The sequence below is a fragment of the Lepidochelys kempii genome, chromosome 2, assembly GCF_965140285.1.
Source record: "Lepidochelys kempii isolate rLepKem1 chromosome 2, rLepKem1.hap1, whole genome shotgun sequence".
Classification (NCBI taxonomy): domain Eukaryota; kingdom Metazoa; phylum Chordata; order Testudines; family Cheloniidae; genus Lepidochelys; species Lepidochelys kempii.
This window is the reverse complement of record NC_136381.1, coordinates 225607836-225613835: the sequence shown is the minus strand read 5'-3', so window position 1 is coordinate 225613835 and position 6000 is coordinate 225607836.

The window sequence follows — 6000 nt, the reverse complement described above, 5'->3', positions numbered from 1 at the left end:
CTGACAACTTTAAACAAAAGTGGCTTTTGGCCATTGTAGTTACTGATTGCCAGTTATTTTTCCATTTAACAACTATTACCTCTTTGCTTTGCCTTCATAAAGTTTCTATTTTAACATACACATTAATAATAAAAAAAGAACCAAGGTTTTATGTTTTACCTCCTTTATCACTAAAATGGAAAGAAAACACAGTATTTAATGGAAATTCTAGGTCATCAGTGAGCTATATGTGAACCTATCATTTTTGTAAATCTCTTTCATTGAAGTATACCTACTTGTAACTAAGCCCCGTTTCAAACTATCTTCCTTTATTGTCCTAATGATTTATTATTTTAATTCACTCTGATTGGCAAAAAGGAAATAACTGCTGTTCTACTCTACCATGTTTCATTCCAATTTTTGTTTTCAGTAAATGTGTTACAATTCTTCCATTGACAGTCAAAGACATTTCATACAAAAGCAGCATTTACTTTAACTTATATCTGAGCCAAAAAATAAATATTCAGTTTGACATTTTGGAGTATCTGTTTTCCAGCATCAATCTCAAGTTGTTATTAGAGCCATTAAAATTATTATTTTACACCATTTTAAAAGCATGGCCTATACTAATTTATCTTGATAAATGATACAACATGTTAACAGTAAAGAAAAACAAATGCATGGCATAAAAGCTACTGAAATTGCCAGATATTTACACCCTGCCCTGTTGATCTTTAAGAACTCCATTTTCTAAATCCATCACTGAAAATAACATCAGCAGAAAAAGTTAAAATTTCTGGTGACTTTTTGGGGGTGCCCTCCCAAGGCAATATCAGACTGTACAGCAAAGAGAGATTACCTTTGATTTTAAAGACAAATAATTCTGTTTATTTCAGAGGACTGATGATGCATTTTGCTGCATATGGCTTATCACCTGCCCCTTTAAAGAAGGAGCTAAGGACAAAAAATTCCCTTATGCCAAAGAGTTCTGACTTCCTGTGACAGGGTGTTGGGCTGGGACTCCTGAGCCAGCCCTCTGCCATGCCAGCTCCCATTAATGGAGTTAGACTGGAGCTGCTTAGAGAAACCTGTGCCCCATTGGCAAAGGGGAAACAGCCGCCAGCCTAATTAGCCTGGGGCTGCAGAAAAGCCTCAGGGTAGGGATGCCAGAGAGTGGTAGCCCTTCTTTCTTGGCCGCAGAGACTGAGCAGTCCCTAAGGCTGAAACCCCCACGCTGTATGTGGTGAGAAGGTGGTGGGAATTGTTCCCTGTAAATAAACTGCACCTGTGACTGCTGAGCCAGAAGGCCTCTGCATGATTTTTGGAGCAGAGCAGAGGCAGGACCAAGGGGGGCCCTGCAAGGCCCTGTTACACTCCCCAGTCTAAACCAGGGCTTACCTTCCAACCATAACCGTTTTGAGCCAAAAATATGTCAAAACCAAAACAAGACTAAAGCACTCTGTCAAACACAGCAGCAATCCAATCCTATATTTTTTACACTGAAATCCTGCCATTGAGCTCAAAAGGATTAGGCCCAAAAGTTTTACTGTTCCTATGATGGGGTACACAAACTCCACACTGGACCTGAAGGATTAAAAGGCAATACTGGGCTCAGGCAGCCACCCCAACTCCAGGCTTGCAGAGCGTGCTCCAACTGGAGGAGTGGGTTAAAGGGGAGCTAAGAAGTCCAGGCACATGGTTGTGGACAGACTGCAAGTCAGAAGAATCCTTCTCCAGGAAGCCAGACAGAAGATTGAGCCTGTGAGGGGACCATGGAGCGGGTAAGACTAAATGCCTTCTTTAGCCACCTCCGCCTCCTCTGAGAACTTGTAGGTCCAGCAAGGCCCTGCTTCTTTGGATTCTTTCTTTGCTGAGCTACTGACTGGTTGGACTATAGGGGCCATGCCCCATACTGAAGGGACCTACTGGCAGGAAGTAGCCTAGCAAAGCAAACTTGGACTTGCTGCAGAGAGGACCATGCCAGTTCTGCTTTTCACCAGGGCTCTGGGCTGGGACCCAGTAGCAAGAAAGGGCCCAGGTCTGAGAGCTGAGGCCCAGAAGCAGGTGGAAAGTCAAAGATTCCCTGCTTAAGATCAGGAACATCTAAGATCTTCCACCCAGACATAGGAGCAAGAGGCTGAAAGTTACGCATGCTAACCACTAGGCTGCCCAGCCCTCCAAGCCCCTATCCTATGTGGCGGAGAATACGGGCAGCAGAGTCTGAAGTCCTGAAAGTAGGCCAGAGAGAGAGAGACACACAGGGAGGAGTGGGGAGAGGCAAAAATGGATTTTGAGAAGTTGCTGACATGGGTCTTAAAAAACCAACAATAGCAGGCAGCCAAACAACAGCACCAACAGAACCAACTGCTCCAGCAGCTCACCATCCAGCATCCAACAGCAGCAGCTGATTAAAGAAATGATGGTGCAGCAGCAGCAGCAGTGGCTCATCCAGCAGATGACGGTGCTCCTTCAGCCATCTAGGTCAGCAGCAAGTCTCACCAATAGAAAGGGAAGTCCCGTCCCAATGCCATTCAAGCCGGTTAAATTGACAAAGATGGGGCCCATGAACAACCCAGAGGCATTCCTCGTCATGGTCAAGAAAGTCACCACTAGCCCTCTACTTGAGAGCCGAGGCCCAGGCCACATACTAGGGCCTCGTTGCGGTGGCTGTTTAGGATTACACCCACATCAAGGCAGCTGTCCTGGATATCCTGAATGTATCTCCCATAACCCACCAGCAGGAGTTCTGTTTCTTTGAATTCCTGCTTGGGACTCAGCCCAAAGCTGTCACCTAGAATCTGAAAGAACACTGCTGGAAGTGGCTCTAGACAGAGGGCTGCACCGGGGTTCAGGTGATGGAGAAGGTTGTCATGGAGTACTTCATGCAGATCCTCCCCATGGATGAGGTGGGGGTGAATGCGTGGTGAGGCACTGTCTCAAAATGCTTGCAGAAGCCGTTGGGCTGGCAAAGAACTAGCCTCCCTTGGGTCCAAAGCAGAAACACCAAAGACCAGACCAGAAAGCCCCAGGGACCACATACTACCAACCCTCAAATCCAGCTAAACGGGTCCCAGAGAACTGGGATACGCAGTCCCAGTGAGGGAGGGTACAATGACCACTCATCAGTGCCAAACCAGAGCAGTAAGGTCTACCATCGCCCTTCAATGTGGACGTACTGGCAGGTGAGACCGGACTTCGTAGAAATACAATGACCCAACCTTGGGTCAGGTTTATGACCAGATTGCCCATGTGGACAACACAGTACTAAACTCTCAGCTCTTGAAATGGTGGCCCCATTTTGAACTGCTTGAGGAAAGACATACCAGGCCATGAAAGATTCCAAGACAGGGAGAAGTGGGAATCCAGCTGGTAGTTCCCAGGAAGTTCCAAAGGTGGGTATTCCAACTGGCCCATCCAATACCATGCAGAGGCCACTTGGTGAGAGAAAAGACACGAGACATGCAACAGAGTGACTATATGGTTCCACTGGCTGAGCATCCACTTAAAGTTGCACTCATCCCCAAGTGCCAGTGGACAGGTCAGAAAAAGATTCCAAAGGCCCCTCTGGTACCACTACTCATCATAGGGTGCCCTTTGAAAAGAATAGCCATGGACCTGGTGGGCCCGTGAGAAAAGTCTGCAGCTAGGAACAAATACATCCTGGTGATCCTAGATTATGCCACCCTATACCCCGAAGCATCCTTCTCTGACCAACTACAGCTGTCATCACCAGTGAGCTCCTGAAGGTTTTTTCCTGTGTGGGGATCCCCAAGGAGATGTTAAGGGATCAGGAAACCAACTTCACCTCACAATTAGCAAAAGAGCTTTTTAGCCTGCTATGGGTCAAGTCTTTGAAAATGTCTGTATACCACCCTCAAACCAACAGATTGGTGGAATGGTTCAACGAGACATTAAAGAACATGCTGACGAAGTTTGTAGTCACTGATCTCCCAACACTGGGACCACCTGCTCCTACCTCTCCTGTTCACCATCCATGAGGTGCCCCAAGCATCCACAGGCTTCTCCTGTTCAAGCTATTGTATGGGAGACAGTCACTGGCTGTGTTCCCTCCAAGTGATTCAAATGCCACGCACTTGATTAGCAGAGCCACACACATCTGGCAGAGTGTGTTCAGGTGTGTTTCCCCCCCCCCTCCCCCCGCAGCTGCTCCCGGGACCCTCCTGCTGACTGTGCAGAGCGGAGGTAGAGGGGGTGCTGTCAGGGTGTCCCCTTCCCCAGCCCCTGTACCCCATCTCCACAGAACAGGGGAGAGGGCTCAGGACTTGAGCAGGAGAGAGCTGCTGTGGTCTGAATGAGCCTTCTGGGTGAGTGAGCGAGTGAGTACCTTAAAGAAACAGCACATGGTCTCTCAGAGACTTCCCCAGCAGCCAGCTCACACAATCTCTCTCTCTCTCTCTCTCTCTCTCTCTCTCTCACACACACACACACACACACACACACACACACACAGTCTCTCCGCATCCCCAGGTACCCCATCTCCACAGATCGGGACAGCTTTCAGTGAATGCCTTAAAGAGACAGTGTACAGCATCTCTCAGAAACTTCCCCAGCAGCCAGCACACACACTGTCTCTGTGTCACACGCACACAGTATTTCCCACTCCCCTCCCAGCACATACTTGTGTTGTTGTTACTTCTTGGTACTTCCTGCAATGCATATATATTCTTTGTAATTTTATTCTTTAAAAGTGTGTTATTTTAGTTTTTTGACTGGTCTATGCATTTCATAATTTTTATTTCTCTCTTACACGTAAATTTAAATCTTTGAGTAGCGAGTTCTAAAATGCCTAACCTGTCCTGGCTGTTCAGAACTCTGGGTTGTCACCTTCTTGCCATTCTGACATCCACTCCCATGCATGCCATTCTCCTGACATTACTCTGCATCAGCACGCTATCTTCAGACAGAAATGCCTAGAAGACGCAAGTCTGAGTGTCTCTCTGCTGCAAATCTACTCAGTAAGTAATGCTTCTCTTGTAAACATTTAAATGTATACTCAGATAAAATGTACATTTCCCAGGATCCTGAGAATTCAAGATCAAATTTAAGTCCCCAAACCTGCAAACACAAGCAGGTACCTACCAAAGTTTTGCTTAGACTTCAGACTTAGGATCCAAGTTCTTTGACTTCACTCTCCTCCTGCAAAGGAGGGAGTGAAAAAATAGACACTTATACCTAATTAAAGCAAGAAGACTAGATGCGTGATCAAAGGGTAAGAAACATAAAAACATACATATGTAAATATACAGAAATCCTTAGATCATGTAATTAGGTGGGGAAAATGTGTCATTATACACTTGAAATAAACAGAATTACCTGTTCTTAAAATCAAAAGCAGTTTGTATTATGCTTCAAGGAATAATGTCATGTTAGTTTTCTGCATTTAGGAGCTACCTCCTTAAAGTATCTATGATTTGCAAATACCAAGTACATTTGTCCTCATCTGAGAGACTTCTGTAGCATTTAATGAATCATCTGTCACCAGCTGTGGACAATACTTTGATGTCACATCCCTTTACCAACTGCCCTTCTAAGTGTGCCTGTTAGATTTAAGCCAACTCTTCATATTATTAGATTTTATAGGCTTACGGGGACATGCTTCTATCATAAAGACTACATCTATGCCAACCCTTATCAACAGACCTTTCAATGCATTTCTCAAGGACACAGGCTCCTAGATCTTACTTATCTGTGATAAGATGAAACAATGTAAAGAAATAATAGAATACCCCAGTCCAACAACTGGCTCCCGCAAGGGCTTCAATGGGGCTCCAAATGGATGCAATGGTTTGCCTGTGCTAAGCCAGTTCCAGAATCAAGGGTATGAATGATCCCTTGCTTTTGTATGGAAGAAAGGGCAAATAGTATACCTGACTTATCTTCTCTGTACTATTCATTATTCTGCATATCTCTAATATCTCCTCCAACTGGAGTCCTCTCTAAACAGTCCCACCCTTTTCAATATCTGTGATCCACTACCTTCACAGTAAGACACTAAACGGG